This window comes from Pithys albifrons, chromosome Z (genome assembly GCF_047495875.1).
Source record: "Pithys albifrons albifrons isolate INPA30051 chromosome Z, PitAlb_v1, whole genome shotgun sequence".
In the NCBI taxonomy this organism is placed as follows: Eukaryota; Metazoa; Chordata; class Aves; order Passeriformes; family Thamnophilidae; genus Pithys; species Pithys albifrons.
The window spans coordinates 6,371,790-6,397,275 of NC_092497.1; positions in this window are offsets into that span (position 1 = coordinate 6,371,790).

Sequence of the window (25,486 nt, forward strand, 5' to 3'; positions counted from 1 at the left end):
ATGAAATACTTGGTGGTGGTTGTTGTATAAATGAACTTCATGGCTTTAAAAGTACATACCCATAAAATAGTCAGCCAAAAAATTCCTGATAGAGTCTCAGAGTGTTCTTGAAATGTATCCATAAGACTGACCTTCAAGTAATATACGGTGGAAATCACTGCTTTCTTTTACAACACAGCAGTGGGAGAACAGTTTTACCTCTTTGGCTCAGCACCTTGAATTCATATGTCCACTTTTCTGGGAGATAATTCTAACTATTGTGTTATTGGGTATTCTTGGGTACATATTCTTTGAGTTTCTTGAAGTTATTCCACTTTGCAAGATAAAATGAAATATTCATCAAGTCAGACAGAAAGAATGAATAAGCAAGATTCCTTTGTCTGTTGGGTTAGATAGTCATGTGGGAGATGAACACATGGGTTCTGGTCCCTGCTCCAATAAATACTTAATACATACCAATGTATAACTCAGGGAGCAAGTCCTTCACATGAGACAGGCAGAGACATTCATGTTTTGTGAATCTCAGGAGGATTTAAACATAAAATAGATATCTCACTCTGTCAAGACCAGAGTTCTTGGCATACTCAGAGCAGAACTTCAGATACCAAGGGAACTTCTCTGACAGAAATACTCGTGAGTTTGCAGCACAGCAGCTTTAAAAATCTGATTTTTAAAAAAGAGAATCTGAGATTTTATGGACTTAATCACAAATGTCTTCATTTTTCTATTTTTATTAGATTTGTTTTCTCAGAAGACATAAAAGTTTGCACTGGAATTCCATCTGTTGAGCAAAGTCCTAGTAGAATACACAGCCACCTTCCTACTTAAGTGTCCAAAGCATATTAAAAAAAAAAAAAAGAAGAAGAATAACATTAACAGACTATGACAAGTAATTTCCCCGTTCCACTGTCTAGGAAGAAATCTCCATTACAATCAGAAATGGAACCTGCCTACACAGCTGCATGTTCAGGGCTTTGCTGTTGTAGCTGCAGCCATGCACACGTGAGAGGATGGCCAATTGCTGCTTCCTGTTTGCAGGAAATATTTAATGGTTTTGTTACCTAACATCACAGAAGGTCAGCAGGGAGATGGATGGTGATAATCTAACAAGCAAAATTGTTCTAACAAAGCATCTGTGAGCAACTGCTTGATCAAAATGACAGACATCAATCAGAATAATAACTTCAAATATGAGATTTTCAATTAGCGAAGGAACATAAATAAATGCATCAGGAAAACAAGCATAAGGGATTTGGGAAGGAGACACCACATACATAACAAAAGAAAGAGAGAGAGGCAGCAGGATGAGAAACAGACTGATGTACACAAAGATATGTGCACAGAAGCAGACTTACAAACAGGTCTGCTGGGAGATACACAGATAAACAGAAGTATTACAAATATTGTGTCTTGCTTGCACACAGGAAATTCTTGTTCAAGTTTTGAAAAGATCTTACACTATACTTTGCATTTAAAGCAAAAACAAACAAACAAACAAATAAAAAACCAAAAAAACCTCAAAACCAACAAGGAAACAAACCCAAAAACTAATGTCTCCACTCCACTCCTCTTCTTCCAGATTTTCTCTAACACAAAACTCCTTGTAGGACATATTTGGCACTGGTGAGGCTGCACCTGGAAACCTATGTTCAGTTATGGACCCCTCACTACAAGACAGGCATAGAGATGCTAGAGCATATCCAGAGAAGGTCAATGGACCTGGGGAAGGGTCTGGAACACAAGTCTGATGAGGACCAGCTGAGGGAGCTGGGGTGGGGCTCAGCCTGGAGAAAAGGAGGCTCAGAGGGAACCTTATCACTCTCTCCAACTCCCTGACAGGATGGTGTAACCAGGTGGGGTCAGGTTCTTCTTCCAGGTAACAAGCAACAGGACAAGATGATACCATTAAGCTGTGTCACAAGAGGTTCAGGTTGCATATTAAGAATTTTTTCTTTCACCGAAATGGTTGTCAGTCACTGGAACAGTCTGCCTGGGAAACTGTTGGATCACCATCCCTATAAGTGTTAAAAAAACAAATGTACGTGGCACTTGGAGATGTTATTTAGTGGCAATGTGGCATTGCTAGCTTAATTAGACCCGATCATAGAACGTTTTTCAAACCTTAACAATTCTATGATTCTGTGTGTTTATCAGAAGCATAACCCCAGGGATAAGCATATTCAGACTGAGTGCCTCTTTTGCCATTTCCTTGCCTCTGAGATTGTCATTTGTATTAGTGGAAAATGAGTGGAAAATGCAGCCTGATCAAAATGGTGGTATTTTACTTTCACTTTGCACAGGAAAATGGGCAATGAAGACTCTAAATGTCATATCTCCAATAGAAAAATTAAAGATCACCTTCATCTCAGGGAAAACCTTCTTGTGCAGATTGTGGAAAGGTGCAGGATATGACAGGAAATTATTTTTAGGTACAGATCTGATTTTTGTACTTCCCTCAGAGTTTATGATGTTGGACTGGATACTGAGACAGATAGAGTTTTGGTCTAGCATGGAATGGCCACTCTAATGTTTTCACTAAAAACTTTAAACTAATGTGTGGGCCTCAAAGATCTTGACTTGTCCTCCTCAAAACCTCTTTACTATGAACTTGTTGATGTTTGCTATGAGCCTCATGATGTCTCCAAAAGCTGAGTGCTTTTTTGAAATATTCCAATATCTTTAGGGATGCTTATAAAACAAACAAAATTCAAAAGCTTGGGGGGGATGGGGGTGTGGAGGGGGGGGAAGAGGTCGCAAAAGTACTCAATTAACAGACTTCCTTATATGACTCAAGACCTGCATTGCTCTTTGTGATGGTTTGATCCAGGTTTTACCCTGGTAACCAGATGTAACTAGGGAGGGGCTTGTCTCCTAGGTATTCCTCACCCATTCTTTCCCCTCCCACGGGACCAGGGAGGATATGAGACAGGAGATAGGAAGTTTAGCCTCTCTTTGTTTTGTGACGAGGGTTGAGGGCAGTGAGGTTTTTTTGCTGATTTCAGTTCTTTATCAGAGCCACGCAAGAGATCAGGAAAAAGACGTAAGTGAAGGGACGTGAGAGAGAGAGGGCTAGCTTTCTTCTCAGAGTGGTTTGTGGGATTGTGTTGTACTGGTTTACTTCGAGAGTGGGTGGGGTTGTTTTTGGTACCCATTGCTTCTGTTTTGTCTCTTTGTTGCCCCTGTTTTCCCCTTCCCTTTTTTCCTCCCCTTCTTTTTCCCTTTTCCTATTGTGAGAGCAAATTGCAAACATATAATTGCAGACATTTAGAGAATATACATATACAGATATATATACTGACTTGGCTCAGTTTCTTTCAAGGTTTTGTTTTGTTTTTTTTTTCCCTTTCCTTTTCCCTGCTTTGAGGAGGGGGGGGGGGGGGGGAGGGAGGGGGCAGCTCAGGCTGGGGACGGTCAGGATGGAACCAAGACACTCTAGCAGTAACATAATGAAAATATCATTGTGGAGTGATGGGTGGGAAGGGAGAGGATCAGTGTAATCTCTTGTCCGATTTTCAGAGAAATGATTTTTCTTTTTTGTGAAAGTGGTACTTTGGAGCAGTAAGGTTCCTGAGTGCTGACTCAGGTAGGCATTCTGGTTACTACTGATGTCTTGCAACAAAAATATATATGAAAATTTTCACAGATCAGATGAAGAAGGAGCTCCTCTGTATCCTATTCGGGGTTTGAATAGTATTTAGTCTACAAAAGAAATTCTGAAAGAGGTAAATTTAGACCACTTATACCCTACAGGTGACTATATAGGCAAAATTTTATATCATAAGCATCATTGAAAACCAGCGCATTAATTAAAAAATGTGGAAAATTGAAATGCTTTATGTCACAGACCATCTCTAAAGTGAATCAGAGCAGAAAGTGGTTGCATAAATGATAAAAGGTACTTCTTACATTTTCTCCTGTGCCTTCAAAACACTCATTTTTGTAAGAAGACATTTTGGATACTCAGAAGACTCAATAGAGACCAATCTAAGAATAAAGGACCTTTGAGAGTCCAGAGAAGGTAAAGACATAAGGTCTGACAGTTGATAAATATATCTAGGGAAAAAAAAAAAGGAGACAAAGAAAATCTGAGGTCTGTCAGCAGGACACTGCAAAAAGCATTTGACTAAAAGCAGTAAGTCACTATCAGCTGTTGAAAAAGAAAGGGTATATTTAGATTATCCTAATCTCATACTAAAAGTCAGAAGGTTTAGGTTAGATTCAGGGATAAAATTCTTGATTGTGAGAATTGTGAGGATCTGGCAGAGATTGCCCAGAGAAGTTGTGAGTGTTCCATCTCTGGAAGTGTCCAAGGCCAGGTTGAATGGTGCTCAAAATAACACAGTCTTTTAGAAAGTAGCCCTGCCTATAGAAGGGGAGTGGGAATCTTTATGGTGCTGCAGTGGTTTTAGCTGGGCCTCAAATTAGCAGGCTCAGAGAATCTATGTGGATTGAGAGACAGCTCTCACCTGACTGGGTAACCAAAGAAGTATTTCATACCAGATGACTCAAACTTAAGATATGTGTGCAGCAGTGGGGGGTGTTAGGTCAGTTCCACCATGGCTGGAGTACAGAGAAGACTGCTGCAGTTGTTCTCTTCTGTTAGGCCCTGCCTCTGCTGCCGCTACATCGTATTTTGTTTTAGTTTCAGGGAAGTAGGAATATATTCTTGTTATACTTTCTCTTTCTTGCTAGGTGTCTTTTAGAGTGCTTATGAATCTAGAGTAATGGGCTTTATATTAACTGGGGAGTGGGAAGTTATTTCTTGTTATATATATAAAACTTGTGCAAGCGTATGTTATATTGTAGTTCTCTCTTAATTTTCTCTTTTCTGTATAAATACATATAGTTAGTTTCAGCCTAAAACTAGTTTGGAGGGTTTTTTGTCCTCTCTCTCTTCTTTTTTCCCTTAGCTGGTTGGGGTGGGGGGAGGAGCAACCCTTTTCACTCTGTCCTGGACAGCTGGCATTTTGCCAGCTCAACCCAAGACAGATGCCTTTTAGCTCAAACCATTCTATGAACTGTTGAATGTCAGCTTGTATGAAATGAATTGCTGTAAGTCAGATAGTAGACAGGTCCATGTAATGGCAAGTAAATTTTCAGGCACACACATGGCCAGGTAAGCAAACTGACATTGTACACACAAACCAATAGATTTCAGTTTGTACAGCTGTATAACATGCCACTTCAAAATGCCCTCAGTCCTTCCAAAAAAACCCAACACACAGCACCCATTATTTCATTTTTGTTGACTCAAAAATTGCTGAGTGAATCTCCAGTCATTTAAGAATTATGGACCTAATTCTGTCCTTGGAATTATTGTGGGTTCTCTTCACAAGTCAAGGGAAAACATCTGGGCCACAATTTTGGCTAATTTAGGTTCAATTATATTTCTGATTGTGGTTTTACCTTCTCTGTGGTGGGGTACTTGACTTGGTTTATGCTAATTATCCGCCGAAGTGTCTCACAGCTCCAGAATTTGGTTTCCACTTGAGTAACTACCAAGTTTATGAGTCTGACCTTATCAAGCTTCTTTTAAGGCAGCTCTCAGCGTCAGTCCAAAGTTACAACTGCCCTTCATTCTTATTTTCACAATTAAAACCCTTCCGAACTCCTCATTGTTAACCCTGAAGACTGAGTCACTTACTTAAGCCGTCTCTCAAAGTCACGGGCACTTGTCGTAAAGGAGGAAGAGGAATGATGGAAACACATGGGAAAATCACGTCTTCTCTTTCACACACATTACTCTTCATTTCCTTTTGTCACTGACCTGAATGCAGGCACACCAAGTGTTTGGCTGAAATTACAGACTTGTAAATTTCAGAGGGAGAGCAATTTGTGTCATGCACACCTTATGGGGTTTTTTTGTCTGAAAATGATTTTCACGTCCCCTCCCAACTCTTCCTTCCCCCCTCCCCGCAGCTGCAGCAACAGCCTTTTTGCTGTGGATGAAGGGCTATTTCCTGAATTCCAAAATCTGACCTCAGTTCTTTGATAATGTAATTTATAAATGTATATGAATGGGCATAAATCTATATATAAGAGCTATAGCAGGATAAAGCACTATCCTCAAATGGTTATGTTACTTTGGCCTGTCATGTTCTCCACAATACCTGTGTTTAAAACAAACAAACAAAAACAAACAAATAAACAAAAACAAACAAACAAACAAGTTACATGAAGTCCTCAGATGCTTTAGTTGAACAAAAATCATTTCAATGACATCCACTATCTCAGGATTTAGGTATGCTGGATTACTGACAGCATGGGGGTCTCTATTTTTGTATATATTTTCTAGCCAGTCTGGGGTCTTTCATGACATCCCTAGATTTTTTCACAGTCCCACTGTACTCTGTGCTGAGACACCCTTCTTCCTGTCCCATATATTTTGTTGCATAATACTTCAATTTTCTAAAATTTCTTCTTCTTCTGTGTTTGGCTGTTAAGGTGATCATTTTAGTTAAAAGTTTGTTTTTGCAACATATCCTGAAAAGTTCTCAGAAGTTCCCTTTCATTGTACATCTTTAGAAATCTAGACAGATAAATTAAAGAACCCATTTCCTTATTCTTGAAGAAAGTGTGCCTGTTAGTCAGCATTACTCAAGCAATGGAGATTTATTCTTTTTCATCTCTCCTCATGACTCATTGCCTACAACTCCTTGATCATTTTGTTTACTTTGCTCTGAAATATATCAAATTTTACACATCTCATAGAACTTTCTTTCTTTCTGTCCTCTATAACAATCCACAAAGGGAAGGACAACACTTTTACCTCCTCATACACAATTTTTAAGACTGTATTTTTGAGCTGTTTGGTCTTACTCTTTTGTCCCTTCCATCCAATTACTCTGATACATTTCAATGCCATTCGCCCTTTTGTTCAGTCATATCTAATCCCTTCATTTTCCTTCAAAAGCAAAGTAATAGGGTCATCTACTCCCAATGATTCTGTGGCACTGAACTGTAGACAAACATCCTACAGCCAAAATGGGTCCCAGGTATGCAGAAATCAGCAGCAGACAACAGTAACCAATAAATTTTCTCCGTTTCCATTAGGGGTTAACTTGTTGCTCTTCATTTACGATGATAGATACAAAGTCCAGTGAGATGGGCTTCTTGAAGGCTAATACCTGTCTTACTTTACACCTGAAGTATGGCAGAGTTTTTTAGATTGTGAATTGATTCATTAAAAAAGACATAAAAGTTTAAGCTTTAGCTTTATGTGATAGTATTATAGCTCCTCCTTAATAAATGTATAATTAGATAACTATAGGAAGATTGTATATACAGCAGATACTAATCCATTTAATATGTTGACTATCTATACTTAATTATGATAATCTCAATGTGCTGTTAAATAGACAAGCAGGACAAAAGACTCCCTGAGAGATTTGTCAGTAGTATTTTAAGAGCTGACATAATTCACCTATAATCCTCCGCTAACTCATTAAAGGCTGGGCATAAGGCTATTTTTTTCCTTCTGTTTTCTATCTAATCAGCCCTTATATCCCTTTTTCACCTCACATACTTACAGCTTATGTTTCTCTCAGACAAAAGCAAGAACTTTTATTATTGACATTAGTTAGTGATACTCATATCTGTCCAGGGGTAAAGGGGTCTCTGAATTTGATAAGTGCCTAAAACAATCACTTGTCTTTATTTCCTAAGACTCTATGAAAGTACCAAGATGAAAAAACAAAGTAACAAATAAAAGTTGAAAAGAATAGTTAACAACTCATAGAAGAACCATTACTATGTATAAATGAGGGTTACACACTCCATCTTTTTCTCTTTTTATGTATGAAGTGAAAGAGATAGAGCTCCTACACATTATTTCCTCCAGCCACTTTGAATATTGTTCAGTCTTGTTCTCAGTTTCACCAGTGATAAAAGGTTTATTCCAAATATTCCCAGGTGATGGTAGAACAAAAAGTATACCTAATGTGGCTGTCCAATGCATTGACATTCATATTTAGTCTCTAAAGTCAAGTCATTTCAGAGGAAAGGGGAGTACAAATTGCTATGTAATGCACTGAGACAATCCTATATCTCTGCCTCTGTTTCATGACAGATCTTATAAAAGATCATAAATTACTATCTGTTGAAATATATGAATTTAATGTATTCCATTAATGAACACACCTGCACATAAAAGATTTTGCAAGTCAGAAGATATGATCAGTCAAACAGCTTTAATAGTTATTAATTACAGTTGCTCACTATTTATTCCTCACCAACATGGAAATGTTAAGGTATTTTAATACCTATGCTCTTGGATGGCATGCATAAAGCAGGGAAACAGTCTTTTCCTTTTGTATAATCCATCAGCCTGTTACCCAATGCATTAAACTCTCTGTTAGACATTTTTTGAGACAGAACCCTTATTTTTCTCCACAGGCTTCAGAAAAGCACAGATTTCTGCAAAGTTTTCTGCTCTTCTGCTTCTATGGTACTTAGGCCAAATCCAGAAAGCTCCAACTTGGATTTAATTTTATAAAAGATTTCAGTATTTTTTTCAGTATTTATTACAAATTACAGCACAATAGAATGGCTTGGAATGGAAACAACCTCTGGAGATCAATTTGTCCAACCCTTAAAGCAGGTTGACTGAGAGCAGGTTGCACGGAATCATGTCAAGTAACGTTTTGAACATCTCCAAGAAGGAGGCTCCACAACTTCTATAGGTAGCCTATTCCAGTGCTCTGTCACCCTCACAGTAAAGAAGTTCTTCATACTCAGGTGGAACTTTCTCTGTTTCATTTTGTTCTTGCTGCACCTTGTCCTGCAATCTGGCCCCATGCTTTAGAGAACTCCCTTGACAAATGTTGATGAGGTTCCCTCTCAGCTGTGTCTCCTTGAGGCTGAACAGGCCCAGCTCCCTCAGCCTTTTTTAAGAGAGATGCTGCAGATCCTTCACCATCAGGCTCATCTCCCCTGACCTGCTGGTACCACTCTTTCTAATGCACCCCAAAATTCCATTGACCATTTACAGTGCAGTCTCAAGGACAGGCTGTTGTCCACCAGGACCCCACTGGTCCTTTTCCACAGAGCTGTTTTCCATAAGGTCAACCCTCACTCTGTACAGGTTAAACCTTCACAGGTACAGGACCTGCACTTGTCTTTTCTGAGCTTTTCTGAGCTTCATTAAGCTCCTCTCTGTCCAGCTCTCCATCCTGTCCATGTTGTGCTGATGTTTTAAAAAAATGTATTCATATTGTTTTTACCTTCTCAGATGATTAGTTCTGCTCCTAAACCATTAACCTCCCCCCCAAAAAAAACAAAAGAAACAAAACAAAACAACCAAAACCAAACAAACGAAACAACCAATTTAGAGCCTCAAAACTCAGATGCTGAAATTAATAAAAACCCCCAAGTATTACATAGCTGATAGACTAAGAATTTACAAACCTGAGATCACAGTAGTACTGAATTCTATTATCAAAAATGCAGGACAAAGAATCCTCTCAGCTAAAAAAAGGATGTACTGTAAAACATCCCAGTGACTCTGGCCTCTGGACTTTGAAATGGACACTATGAAGCAAATGAATATACGCCTGCACACATCTGCAAAAGATCTAAAATATGCTCATACCTCCTGTTATGTGTTACCTGTAACAAAATCAAACACTATTGAGATACAGCGTAGCTGCAGTGACAGCATATTGCCTGGTACTTGATAAAAGGGGATCTGCTCCCAAGATAAAACTTGTTCCTTTGTTTTCTAATGTGTAAAATAGATTAGTAACATTTAGCCATACATTTTAAAAGGCTCTGAGATCTATTGCTGTAAAAAGAAAGACAGTATTACTAATTACAGACCACAGAGTTTCTTACCCTCTGGGTAATCTTTGACTTTACATTTACTGACTTTTCCACATTACTATTCGAAATGCAAATAAAAGTTAAAGAACAATCAGGGTTTAAAGTAAAAATTCCTTTAGTTTGTTCAAAACCCACATTGACCTAAGTAAGTGAAACAACAGAGCTCTATACAGTATATATTATTTATCATATGCATGCTTGGAAAAAGAGATGTGGCTTATTAAATTAGTTTTTAAATCTGTTACTCTCCTACTGTCCACCTCCATATCCTTATCTGAGAGCATACATGAAGTAACAACCTCTACCTCCCAAGAGCATAAAACTATGTGTTATAGCTGGTGCTAAAGTGTGAATGAATCATAGAATCATAAAATCGATTGGGTTGCAAAAGACCTCAAGGACCATCAAGTCCAACCCTTGGTCCAACTACAGTCCATTTACTAGATCATGGCACTCAGTGCCATGTCCAGTCTCAATTTAAAAACCTCCAGGGATGGGGAATCCACCACCTCTCTGGGCAGGCCATTCCAATGCCTGATTACTCTCTCTGCAAAGAATTTTTTCTGATATCCAGCTTAAATTTCGCCTGGCAGAGCTTGAGCCCGTGCCCCCTTGTCCTATTGCTGAGTGCCTGGGAGAAGAGACCAACCCCATCTGGTTATAACTACCCTTCACGTAGTTATAGACAGTGATGGGGTCACCTCTAAGCCTCCTCTTCTCCAGGCTAAACAACGCCAGTTCCCTCAGCCTCTCCCCACAGGACTTATGCTCCAGTCCCTTCACCAGCCTTGTTGCTCTTCTCTGGACCCGCTCCAGCCCCTCAATATCCTTTCTGAACTGAGGGGCCCAGAACTGAACACAGTACTCAAGGTGTGGCCTCACCAATGCAGAGTACGGGGGAAGGATCACTTGCCTGGTCCTGCTAGCAACGCTATTTTTGATACAGGACAGGATGCCATTGGCCTTCTTGGCCACCTGGGCACACTGTTGGCTCATGTTGAGCTTCCTGTCAATTAGTACTCCAAGATCCCTTTCTGCCTGGCTGCTCTCCAGCCACTCTGTGCCCAGCCTGTTGTGCTGCATGGGGTTGTTGTGGCCAAAGTGCAGGATCCGGCACTTGGCCTTATTGAACTTCATCCCATTGGAATCAGCCCATCTCTCAAGTCTATCCAGATCCCTCTGCAGAGCCCTCCTGCCTTCCAGCAGGTCGACACTCCCTCCCAACTTGGTGTCATCAGCAAATTTGCTGATGATGGACTCAATCCCCTCATCTAAATCATCAATAAAGATGTTAAACTGAACTGGACCCAACACAGACCCCTGGGGAACACCACTAGTGACCGGCTGCCAGCTGGATGCAGCTCCATTCACCAGCACTCTCTGGGCCCGCCCCTCCAGCCAGCTCCTAACCCAGCAGAGGGTACACTTGTCCAAGCCATGGACTACCAGTTTTTCCTGGAGTATATTATGGGAGACAGTGTCAAAGTACTTGCTGAAATCTAGATAGACCACATCCACAGCCTTCCCCTCATCCACAAGGTGGCTCACCTGATCGCAAAAAGAGATCAGGTTGGTCAGACAGGACCTGCCCCTCCTAAACCCATGCTGGCTGGATCTAATCTCTTGTCCATCCTGAAGGTGCTGTGTGATTGCACTCAGGATGATCTGCTCCATAACCCTGCCAGGCACGGAGGTCAGGCTGACAGGTTGCCAGGGTCAGCGTTGCAGCCCTTTTTGTGGATTGGCATGACATTCGTCAACTTCCAAGCATCTGGGACCTCCCCAGAGAGCCAGGACTGTTGGAAGATGATGGAAAGCGGCTTGGGAAGCTCTTCTGCCGGCTCCTTCATCACCCTGGGATGGATCCCGTCTGGTCCCGCAGACTTGTGAAGATCCGGCTGGCTCAGTAAGTCGGTCACTATTTCCTCCTGGAATACAGGGGGGCTATTCATCTCCCTCTCCCTGTCCACCAGCTCCAGAGGCCAGTTGTCTTGAGGGCCACCTGTTTTACTGGTAAAAACTGAGGCAACGTAATTGTTAAGCACCTCAGCCTTCTTCTCATCTTTCTTAACCATATTTCCCTCTAAGTCCAACAGAGAATGAAGGTTTGCCTTGCCCCTCCTTTTGTTATTAATGTATTTATAGGAGGACTTTTTGTTATCCCTAACTGAATGAGCCAAATTTACTTCAAATTGTACTTTTCTTTCCGTGATTTTTTTCTGCATGACCTAGCTATCTTCATAAATTCTTCATAAGTTGGCAGCCCTTTTTTCCGCAGGTGGTAAACTTCCTTTTTTATCCCTGATTTCCTTCACAATCTCCCTATTTAACCAAGCTAGCCATCTTCCCCTCCATCTGGCCTTTTGGCACACTGGTATAGCCTGTTCCTGAGCACTCAAAATTTCCTGCTTGAAACGTCCATCCTTCCTGGACCCCCTTGTTTTTAGGAGGTTTTTTTCCCAGGGTATGATCTGAATTAGTCTTTTGAATCAAAGCACTCATTGAAATTGTTATCCTAAGAGATACTTGTGCTAAATCTTCTGTCATCCAAAACCTAAATATTTACTACTAAGTTTTACTTGTGGTTTGTTTCTTTGCTGAATCTCTTTGTATGGGCTTCTTTACCTTGTGTATTTGCTAAATAAATAAAAGTTGAGTATATTCTGGAACATAGGTATATTGCCACCAAATCTACTATCTACTTCATTTATGGGCTTCTAGTCCATTTTATTGAACTATTTTAAAGTATGGCAATATATGTAATTAATTATTGACACATGTGACATTCAGTGAAAACAATAGCCACAATGTTAGTCTATAGCAAGTCTGGGCCTTTTGACCAGTACCTTAAATGCTGAGTACCCACAATATTTAGTTTCTCTAGGAATTATCGCTTAGGTCTTTCTGAAATTAGGGAGGAGACAAACATTTCTAAGCTCAGTCAAAATAGATATTTCAAAAATTAGAAATCACTTTGGAAAATTTAAGAACCATCATTCTGTTCAACCAGATTACTGACCTGTCAAAGGAAAAGGAGGTGGAAAGAAATGGATCTTTTAACTTCAGAGATTGCACTCATCACATTTGACCATTGAGAATGTTACCCATGGATAACAATAATGGTGATAAAAGAAACATTTGATTCTTACTTGTGATAAGGACTCTTAAATAAAAATAAACTTTTTTTTTTGAAGGTGTTAGTGTTTTGTCCTTTTGGTTGGTTGGTTGGTTGGTTAATTGGTTGGGGTTTCTGGTTGGGTTTTATTTTTTTTTGAGGTTTTTTGAGGTTTCTTTGGTTTTGTTTTGGGGGGTTTTTTGTTTGTGTGTTTGGTTTTTTTTTTTAAGAGTATGGATCTTGAATTCAATTACCTACATGGCCTCTGCTAAGAAGCCTCTGAGTGTCTAGCCCTCTCAAAATTTCTAGAATTGATACAAAAACTTTAATACCATCAAGTCACAAAAAGTACCTGAGCAGATGGCTCAAAGGCCATTGTTAGAGCTAAATTTAGCTATTCTGCAGCACTGCTATTCACTCTATGTCCTTGCTTCATAATGGTTCGTATAAATGCTTCTTTCATTTGGAGTGAAGACAATTTTTAACTCCGAAAAATACTGTTCCCTGATGGAAGAGACAGGGTTTGCCCTACATTACTATTCGTTACGTTAAAGTGTGTTTTGTTACTTTGTCACACATTTTTCATGTTACATTTTAAGGTTTTTATGTTGTGTTTTCCTTGCTGAAACCTGGGTAGAATTTGGTGTTCTAGACCAAAACAGATCTTGAGAAGTACTTGAAATGGAATTATGTTTCAGTTAAATCAGATATATTGGTAACTAGCTATAGCCCTTCATATTTTGCTGAATGTCAGTCTGGATCTGTGACATTATTTCCTGACAATAGGAATGATTCAGAAACAGAGCTGCATATCTTATTAATACTGAGAGGTGGAAACACTGCCTAAAAGCACTTCCTATTTTGTCTACTTTGAAGATAAATTGATTGTGTCATTATAGAGCAAGACTCTACACATTATTGTTAGAATCTGTGGAGAATCTTGTTCATCACTGCATGGAAGTCTCTGTTGCAAGAATATCTAGGATGAGGAGACCTGGCAGAATGGTAATATTTGGATGATTTCTACCATAAGATTCAAATTTGAGCTTTTCAATTAAAATCTAAATGACTATGCAAAAAACCTCAACAATAGAACAGATAACCAGGGAGGTCAAAAATACTCTCAGGTAAAGGATCTCATTGCAAAAAACTGCTTTTGTTGATTTGTCCGCCTTGTCATTTTCATTTTAAGGAGTCACTACCAGCATGTTTCTTCATTCTTCACTAGTAAATTTAAAAAAAAAAAAATTCTAATCTTTTAAGCACAAAATTAGTTCAATTCTTTCAAAAGAAAAAAAAAGTGCAACTGATTCTCTGATGGCATAAACTGTCATAGTCTTATTAAATGTAATTAATCTACTCCAATTATCATTATCTGAAGTTCAGGACCTCCAAATGAATTAGTGTTTTCATTGATCTATTAAATGAAAAAGAAAAAAAAAACCTCTGTGTGTCTAGCTGGGCAGTTATCTGCAAAACACTCTGCTTACATGCACAAAGTATTTTCACAGCCTATTTGGTCAAAGATTATTTCTTTCTTACCGAACTTTTATCCCCATGAATCCAGTCCCTATTTAGACAACACTGGAAGAAACATTTGTTTTCACTGGGAACGGGACATTGGATGCGGAGGGAAGAAAAAAAAAAAAAAAGAAGAGAAATCAAAGTCAGTATTTTCTGTGCAAGTATTTGTAACAATAGACTTTAATTTCTAATCAGCCTGTTGCTAGTATAAGGTTAAGAGTGATGTAAAACAGAGGGGGAGAACACTCCTTTACTTTCAAAGTATCTCTATTTGCTTAGCTTATTTGACACAGGAGAAAACTTGTCATGATAATTTGGAAACATTGCTGAAATTATTATTTTCTTCTGGGGAACAGGAAAGAAAAGAGAATGTATAGAAATAGTGGACAAAGCCATAATGCTTAAAACAGGCAGAAGCATATGCAAATTGAACAAGCACAGCATTGTGCAAATAATCAGCTAGAAGTTTCCACTTCATCTAAGTCCCATATACATACTTAAATCGGTTAAGAAGGTACATCACCTAGAGCTTAGCCCCCACCCCAGTATCCCTAACATACTGAGATAATAAATTCTTTAATAGATTAGCTAAGATTAATGTAAAACAAGAGGCTGTACTGGCTGCAGTTTAAGGTTGCTTGGGAACTTGGCTATATCAATTATGAATAATGTCAGGATTTTGTACACATCACTGCAAATATTCTTATTTTTCACATTTAGACAAGAACCTAGGGATGTTCAACAAAAGTTTTATGTTACTGTTAATTTTTTCATTGGAAAAAATTAGTCCATTGAAGAATAAAACTCCCTACTGTCTGTCTGGAAATGGTCCTGGCATATCACTGCCTCTAGGTGTCAGGAGGGTTGAATCAGATGTTATCTGCCAATCTCAACACTTCTGTGGTCTGTGAAAACTCAACTCAAGATACCTTTCCAGGACTCTTACAAGTTGTAATTTCTTCCTTGTGCTGAAACTTGGAAGGTATAGTTGACTACATATTTTACATATTTGCTTACTGTAAGGTAAGCTGGTTTTCAGTGAGTGGTATCAGCAGCCCTCTTTCTGTTTGTAGGCTGAGAAAGACAACTAGTGTCTAACAGTTTATTTTTTAGCTGGAAAAAGTTTATGATATTAGATTTCCATTTCATAATGCTCAGATTTATGATTGGTAGTAAATTCATAAGTGAATCTTGATGTAAGTGTTATTTAATGACACCAGAGTTACCAGGCAACGTTATCATGGTAATCACAAAGCTAACAGAGTCTTTCAGCCTTGCTAAAAAAATGTATTGAAAACAAAGTTGTGATATTTTCATCACCATGTTTTGTAAGAACCTGTTGCATACATGTTTTTCCATGTGCTTACCCACAGATAGGTAAAAGAGTCCTTCTAAAAATATGGAAAGTGTATCAATATAATACAACATTCTACCTGACATGGCAGCTGTAAACCTTTAGCTGAAGGTTGGACAGGATATTTCAACCCAAATTAAGATATTGGGAAATAAATTTGTTGAACCCTTTTCTGAAAAGACACACATAAATGCAAGGAAAAAAAGAAACATAAACACTTGTTTCCCTTCCAACAAGATGGATGCAGAAGGTTTTTAGAAGTACATGTTTGTATGCAGTTATTTTTACATGAGATTTAAACTAAGAACAAGTCTTAAGCCCTAAAGCTATACAAAATGCAGGTTTCTACCAATTTCAATTGCAATTAGCTGCTCATATATGTACTATGCTCATTAGAAGTATTTATCTGTTATACACTAACTACTTCTCAGCACTAAGAGAGGCTTGTCTAGTCCAGCAATTAATGAAAAACTTCATTAGTGATGTGCTCAAGACGTTCTTAACCCTTATCACAGCATATGCTGGGAAATTCATGCAAATACTGCTTTTCTATGCCTAGATCTGGTCACTGCATGTGTCAAATGGATAGTCAGTGCAGTACCTACCTAGATCAGTCATATTATATACTCTCCAAGGCTTGGACTATATGTATTTTTCATCTTGCACAATACTGAACAAATGGACCTTGATTGTCAAAAGCCCTCAGCAGCCAGTATGCTGAATTCTTTGTAAAGCCTTTCCTGTGGCTGAAAATGGAAAAAAAAAATAGTAAAGAGACCTCAATTACAGTCCACTTTTAATGAGTTCTCCTCCAGAAAATGCACTGCCTATTAGGATTCATCCTTTGAAAGGGAAAAAAAAAACCAAAAACAAGAGAAAACAAAACATCACTTTTGAGTTTTTTCTGGTTTATGAGATGTGTCAAAAGCTCAGTTACTAATTTTTTCTTCTTATGGACAATTTATATAAATGCAAATGTGAAAATTGTCATAGAAGTTTATATACACATGCCCAAAAATGTATGTCTATTTGTGTGTGCTTGTGTATGTACATATTTCATCTGTGTATATTTTTAAATATGCAAACAGAATCCTCTTTACTCTCTCAGTAGAAGTTGTTATAGTCTCCCATAGCAACAACTCATAGATAAAGATTCTCACATCAAACCAAATTGCACATCAAGGACACTGCTGACTGTTATGCCAACATTATAGATCTGATTTAAATCCACAGAATTAAGGGGGTTCCCACTGCAAGTTTAACCTCAGCACACCGGGCTATGATATAGACACACATATGGCAAACAACATCATGTCCTCTTCTTTTTGACATAGAAAAATAAGTTACAGAGTGACTAGTAGTTTTAATGACAAATTTACTAACTTTCGTGGATTTAAATTTTCCCCAAAATGTTAATATTATGGCAACTGATGTTTAGATGTTTGAGGAGATATCCAGTCCACAGCAGTTATATTCTGCTTCTCTTGGTTTGGGGAAATTTCTTCTGAACGGTCAGTTCAACTGAATAGCAAAAAATAGAAAGACACTTCCTTCTGACAGAACAGGTGGAAATTTTATGCTCCAGGACTGTTCAATAATTATCTTTGGCTGCATTCATAAACACAGACACAGCAGTTAGCTATTAAAGACAAACAACATGGAAAATATAATTCATAACCCTCCACATTTTCACACACACTTGTCATTAGCAGAAACTCTTCAATATTATCAGCACTACACAGCACAAGGGTTAGTACCTCAACTTTCAACCCATAAAAAAGTAATACAGTCAATGTTTCATCTTAAGGGAGAAGCAAACACAGATATCACAAATTTAAAGACAAGAAGTTCATAGCCATTGAAAGGCAAGAAACTCATCACCTCACCTCAGTGATATTTGTTTTTTACTTTGCTCATTTCAATCTCAGAGTTCACTTTTGTTTTTGGGGGAAGGGGGGGTGGAGAGGGTGGGGTAGAGTTACATTCCTGTATGGGATGGCATCTTGGTTGGTTGATTTTTTTTTTAAATAATTGCAATATTCATTTTCAATGTTTGTTTTCTGGTTTTGTTCTCTTGTTGTTATTGCTTGTGTTAATTGTTGTTGCTTTTAGAAGCTGAATTAATAATTTAAAGCTGTGAAGTGCATTGCTGGTTTAATGCTTTTTTGAGACTAGAATATCAGAAAGGACATTTACAAGTACAGTAACATAACCTTTGCTCCTTTCAAAATCTTTCAGAAATATATCAAATATTTTCTCAGGAACAGTAATGAAATATATTCAACAAAACCCAAAATCACAATATTTTTATTTTCCTTCATTAAAATATAACTAACTGATCCTAAACTATTTCATTTGCATTTAAAACAAAATTAAAAGTTATAATCATATGAGTCAGATGCAAAAATAATACCAAACTCTCCCTCCTCTTGCCTTACAAGACAAAGGTGTTTGTTTTAATGCAAAAGTCGTTAAGGTCTTTGAAAAAGAAATTTTAGGGAGACAATAGACATCACATACATATTTCAATGTATGTACACATATTGTTTCCTGGTACAACCCCTTCAGTGACTTTAACTTCCAAGTAACAATCTACTCTCCAAAAATTTTTGAAAATTACTTTCTTAAGTGAATAAACCCCAAACTGAAAAAGCACAAAATAGTTACTTATGGGATTGTGAAAATCTATTTATACTTGAGTATTTTATTTTGAGCTACTACTGTGTAGCAATTGTAGAGTAATTATCTAAATTAATTTCTTTAATTCTTATTCAAATTCACTATTTAATTAAAAAACAACAAAAAAACCCCAAACCCAAACAAAAACAACAACAAAAAAAAACCCACAAAAACCCACAAAAAACTAGTCACTTGAATTGAGGTTTTAGAAATTCAGAATGTAAGCTTGATCTTAACTTTGGCAAGGTTTTATTCACTCAAATCCAAGAACTCAAGACTACAATCCTTACAGCGTTAACCGTATTCCTCCTTAGTATCAATTCCAAACTTGTGTGTTTTAATTTCTCAAGTCACTGTCTCAGTTTACTCATGCATAGGATGTTGATGGATTTGGATTTTTAGGACTACTTCAAAACCGATTCCAGTGTTCAAGCCAAATGGCCCTTCTATGCTCCTATTCATGTCATTGACTGAAGGAGTCTGGTTGGTTGGTTGGTTGGTTGGTTGGTTGGTTGGTTGGTTGGTTGGTTGGTTGGTTGGTTTTCCCTGGACCTGAATTTCCTCTCTAAAGAAGCAAAATTTTGCTTCAGATTGAATCCTGAGAGCAAAGTCAGATCGTGCAAACAGTTGTCCATGGAATATAATGTGGACCAAATTGACTTGTTCATCTGACACAGATGATGCATTCCATGGCCTTGGGTGAATATATTTTCTACATTTGGTCTTTCTCTCCTGTAAAGGAGGAATAATGATACTTCCACACTTCTATTGTAAAGACATAATAGAAAAATAGGTAAACAGGTCACATACAGGTTCAGTTGTTTGAGTGTCTCTCACAGTGGCAGTAGCAGGTCTGGATGGATGAGAAGAACTAGATGACGAGTAATAGCTTTCTTCTCTATCCTTCCTAAGGTTCTGGCAAGAGACAAGATAAAATCCTTACAGTTTCCAGAGCCACATTTTTCATCTATTCTATTTTGCTAAACATTTTGTAATGAGCTTTCCCTTGCTTCTGCAAATTAATTTACCTGAAAGCAATTTAACTCATTTGCAGTTTTCACTTACACTATATTTTGTGACAATAAGTTCCACAACTGGATTGCCTTTTCTGATAAAGCATGATATAGTATACCAAAACAAAACAATTTCCTTCTGCTTGCCTTAAACTGCATGCCTAATAGATAAATGGTGTGAGAATTGCTAAATAAATTGTAAATATTAGCAAATCATTATATTTAAACTAAGAAATCAGTCTATACCTTTGCTAATGTGATTTCTTTAAATAATAATAATAACTGGCATAACAAAAACACATGTGAAAAACACATGATTCAAATGATATACTTACATCAGATTTTAATAGATCTACATTTCTTTCCATATCATTAACAGTATTGTACTGCAAAATTTCCTATGAAATAATGTTAACTATCAGAGGAAGAACAGTAAATCTTGTAAATAATTTAAAGAGTTTTCATTCATATTAAGGAAACAACCTGATTAGAAATTAATTTTGAACTTGCAGAAGAATTTTGGCTTGCCCAGACTGTTCAGTGGTTGAAGATCTCTTCTATAAATTCGTTCTGGAGAGGCATGCAGACATCCTAGAATGACTCACTTTCTGAATCTGTCCCACTGGTTCATTAGCACTCTCTATTTCCTCTTCTTTTCATACATCTTGCCTTGCCCTGCTCAAAGAGAAGATCTGCTCACAAAGAAAATGGATGATTAGCTATTTAATCTATGTGACATATTACCTTATTTTTCAAAAGACAATTTTTAAGATAAGTAACTGAAATAATTTAATACATTCAGCTTATGCCCATGACAATTCAGTTATGCCCATCACTTTCTCATAGAGTCCCTTAATATTTCAGTCTATTGTTTTATTTCTTCATAAGTCTTCATAACTTACTAGCTCTTGCAAGACACAAATTATGTGTAGTTATGACTGACTTTCCTAGGAGCTCAGACCTTCATGCCCTTGCCCCAGTGCTGGGTCATTCAGTAGAAACTAGAGGTTGTGGTCACTTCCCACACTCACAAAGGGATGTATCTGTCCTGAGTTTGACATAAAACATGACTCTATCAGACTGCCCTTCTTGTAGGCATGGTCAAAAGCAGGTTCTTTTTATCACAACGGAGGAGTAAGAAAGGCAAATGATGGAGATGGACTCAATTACTCTTGTGGGGCCCTTCCAAATGAGGATCTTTTATGGTTCCTTTCTATGATTTTCCCTGTGAAGGAATCAGTAGCATCTTCACTTTCGTCTTTCATGGCATTCATCCCGTTTATTGGGTCTTGCATTCCCAGGTTCCAAGAAAATCAATAGTATTTAGGTGGGTAACAAACGGTCAACAAGTGGTTCTTTGTAGACATGTGCAGCACACAGCAAAGTGGGGTCCTCACTTGTAGCCCTTCTAGGCATTGCTGTGACCCCAGTAGGAACACAATTATTACGTGGACAGACGCCATCACAGATACCTGCTTTCAGGCTGCATTGACAGTTTTATCCAAGTAAGATCTGTAGGATTTACCCATAAAATAAGGCTAGAAAGTCTCTCATGTCTATATCCTGATGAACCTGAGAGAGGATAATATTCTGACAGTAGGGAGAGAAGGGAAAGATTAGAGGGTAAAGAGAAATGAAGATGATAAAGCAGCAGAGCAAGAAAATGGATTAATTTGCTCAATGGAATAGTTAAATCAATGTAAATGAAAATGCCCCTTTGAGTGATATCATACACTAGGGTACACCATGCTGCCTTCTGTTGTTCTGCATTCCCTCTCTTTTATTGTCCCTCCAGCAAATCCTGGTTTCATTCTCGAACTCTTGCTGACAGAAAAGCCTCTGGCAGATTTTCAAACACTGGTGCTTTCTGAAGCAAAACCACACCATTCTCCCACTACCTCTTTTGCTCAAATTCTTCATTTAAGTCTCCAGAGGCATCTTCTTTACTCGAGCTCTGCATGTGGGGATGAAGCTCTAACAGAGAAGTGGGCCAAACACTCACAGAATCACTACTGCTCTCAGAAAAGAATTAGTACAAGCTCTATTTAAAGCCCTAAACATCATCAATTCTAGTAAAATTCAATGGAAATGCAGTTTTATAGATAATATTATGCCCTCAGCTATCTAGATATGAACCAGCTCATTCAGGAAGCCACTAACTGAAGTTAACACAAATGTTGTTAGTGCATGGCCCAGGCATTGACAGGACATATTAAGTCTGTTACATATAAAGGTACAGTGCCCTAAAGCTTTCATCCACATAGGTTGTTCATGAAGGCTCATGATATTCTTATTCTGTTGTTTTGGGGTTTTTTTGCTTATTCTCAAGTCCAACAAAAAAGACTATGGGATCACCTCAACATGTGACTCAGCTCTTTGTAACTTTTCTTTTTAGATTTTAATTTCAAGTGCAAGATATTAAGTCTGCTTAAAGACTTCTACTCATATAGTCATTTAGGTTTAACTCAGTGATAATGTGAATCATTGATTATGGAGCACAAGCAAAATTTTCCTGCATTGGCCTCAACAAGACAAGGTAGGAATATCCTACATTAGCAAGTGCTGCCTGGGTTTGTTTGAATGTTGTCTTTTGTTTGCTTTCGTCTTAAGTAGCAGCTGCTTAGCCTTCCTCTCCCTCACAGGTAAAACAAACAAGAAAACTGGTCTTCAAACCACTGGAAACTGACATTTCAAAGGATTTTTAAGCATCCTGTCAGTCAGCTAGTCTGACATTATGACACAAGTAGTATGAGAAACACATGCGGCCTATAATGTGATTTCAAATCCTGACCTTTCCAACAGCCACCTACTCCAGTGGTATAGACAAAAACCTGCAATTAGCAATTGAGGAGACAATTAGGTATACTATTTCATGATTTTTTAAAATTATTATTATTTCAATTTACTTCTGTTCCAAAAAACAAAGAAAATGAAAATGGAGTTAAAAGCTATGTTATTAAGGAAGATTTGTTATGAAATGAAGAAGCTATAGATTTTGTTGTAGAACTACTATAGAATGAAGTATTTTCATCTTATTAAAATATTTTATTTATTTTCAAATAACTTTTCTCAAAACTCTGATTTAGATGGGAAAAAATGGCAATTACATACAAATGATCTTTTTTTTTTTACTCAGTCCAAAACTGAAGTTTGTTTCTCTCATCTCTTTAACTTATCTCAGATGGAATCTGTAAACATTTACACAGTTAGAAGAAAAAACTATAAAGTTAAGCACTGCTTCAGGATTTTTAACCTCAATCAGCACACAAAAGTATTGGACTAAACTTTGGATAAGAACCACAACATATACATGAGCAGAGCAAAAGCTTTGAACTTTTCAAATTTTTCCCTTTGATATTTAATTCTATCTAAAATTGAGGATATAGTATGCTCTGTGCTGAGGACAATAGGGACTTTTGTCAAAGGAAACAAGAAATAATCCAGTCTTTTTCACTAACGAATCTGATGCCTGCTCTAAAAAGTTAATGAAAAGTCTCTCCATTGAATTCCATGGGCTTTTGGATCAAGCCCCAGATAAGCTGTTCAGTGAGAGCAAGTAAAATAAATTGGGAAAAGGTTCTCCGCTTTATGAAGTCATTTTAAGGGAGGTAATGGAACAGCTGTTGTGTAGATAAAATACACATGTCCCTTCGGAGATGCAGTTGGGCAGAGCCTTGCTGCACAGCACGAGTCGTGGGCATCGCCCAGCAGCGTCTCTGGCTGAACAGACCAGTAGCCTGAGCACTAACCTCGCAATGACTCTCCAAATCCCTCTGGCTCCTTAAAGGGAAAAACGGCTTCATTAGTTCCTCACATAAACAGCCAGAACATAAACACAACATGCTCCATTAAAATGGTCAAATTAAGCAAGTGGAGAACCTTTTCTATATCATGGCAGCTTTACTGGATTTGCTTTTGTTTTATTTTTTCCTCTGATTTTGTTTTACATACTTTCATTTCTAGGTGATACAGGCAGATAACTAGAAAGAACTTTTATTTTGCACAGCTTATTACAGCTGTGTTTTAAGGACTTTATTCTATCCTCTGCCTGTATTTTAAAATGAGTATGAGGAATGCAGAACTGGTGCATCAGGTAGTGCCCATATAAATTATTGCTGGTCTTTATATGGTTGTAGTGAAAGAGCCACATCAGGACTGATCCCTTTTGTGTTATCTACTCCAAAAAAAGTCTACTGCTCAGGTTATTTCACAGCGTAAAACCTGGTCAAAAGTACAGTAGGTCATTTAGCCTCTTTGAAGTATTTCACAGTTCATCACCCAAGTGTTTGAATGTATTGCAAGAAAAACATAATGACCATAGCAGGATCCTTTATAGAACTAGTTGTGATCCAACTCTTTGGAAATTACCACTCCTCTTGTTAGTTACATAAGAAGTTACCATTAGCATGCTTATCTGTGTGTACTCATCATCATCATCGTCGTCATCATCATCATCATCATCATCATGGCTGGCTTTGCAAACAAAGATTTGGGAAGGGTACTACCCACGCTTGCTGCAAGCGTGCTAGTGGCTAAAAAGGGGGACATGAGATAGGCAAGTCTGGTCAAAAAGGCACAGTGGAAAGTCTCCTTTGGTGATATTGGCGAGTAACGGTTCTTTCTGCATTGTCTGTTCTCCTTGAGACTGACTCTGCATGAGTTGATAAAGGAAGCAGCAGCATCATGAATGGTGTGTCTCCATGAATCCTGATTGGAGGCCAGAGTGGACCACTGATGGCAGTCAATATGGCCAAGGTTGAGGTGTTGTTTCAGGGAGCCCTTGTATCTCTTCTTCGGGGCTCCTCTCTTGTGGTGGCTGGTGATGAGTTCACCATAGAGCACAATCTTTGGGAGGTGGTGATCCTCCATCCTGGAGACGTGCCCTGCCCAGTGCAGCTGCGTTCTCATCAGCATGGCCTCAATCCTGGTGACCCCTGCCTGTTCAAGAACGGACACATTAATCATGTCATCAGCCCAGTGGATGTTTAGGATTGAATGGAAGCAGTGCTGATGGAAGTGAACAAGAAGCTGCAGATGGTAGCGGTAGATGATCCATGACTCAGACACATATAAAAGAGTAGACAGTACAATGGCTCTGTAGACACTGATCTTTGTACTTTTCTTCAGGTGTTTATTGGACCAGACTCTTTTATGCAGTTTTCCAAAGGCTGTATGCCTTTGCTAGCCTGTTGTCTATCTCCTTGTCAATCTTACCATTTCAGGAAATGATACATCCCAGATGGGTGAACTGCTGGACTGACTTAAGCTCTGATTCACCGATGGTCATGTGGAGATGATGGAAGATTTCCTGAGGTGCAGGTTGGTAGAGAACTTCTGTCTCTCACGCTGACTTCCAGCCCAAAAAGCTCAGCAGCCTCTGCAAAGCAGGATGTTAAGCACTGCAGAGCTGCTTCTGTGTGAGCAAGGGTGGCATCATCAGCAAAAAGCAGCTCATGGAAAAGCTGATTTAGGGTCTTGGTGTGGGCCTTCAGTCGCCTTAGGTTGAATAGGCTTTCATTGGTATGACATCGGATTTAGATGCCATTTCCTACATCGAGGTCTGCCATGACTGTTTAGAGACTCATGCTGAAGAAGACTATGAATAGAGTTGGTGCAAGAATGCAACCTTGTTTCACACCACTGATTATTGGAAAGGGCTCGCAGAGTGCAACACAATATCTGAGTTGTCCACACTGATCCTCATGTAGAGGGATGATAATTTTGAGGAACTTGGCGGGACATCCTAAATATTCCAAGATCTGTCACAGGCTTTTTCTGCTCACAGTGGCAAAAGCTTTGGAGAGGTCAATGAAGGTTACATAGAGTCCTTTGTTCTGTTCCCTACACTTCTCTTGCAGTTGCCTGAGAACAAATACCATGTCTGTGGTGCTCCTATTGGCTCTGAAAGCACACTGGCTTTCAGGTAGAAATTCTTCTGCAATAGTGGGTACTAGTGTGTTCAGAAGTATTCTTGCAAGGATT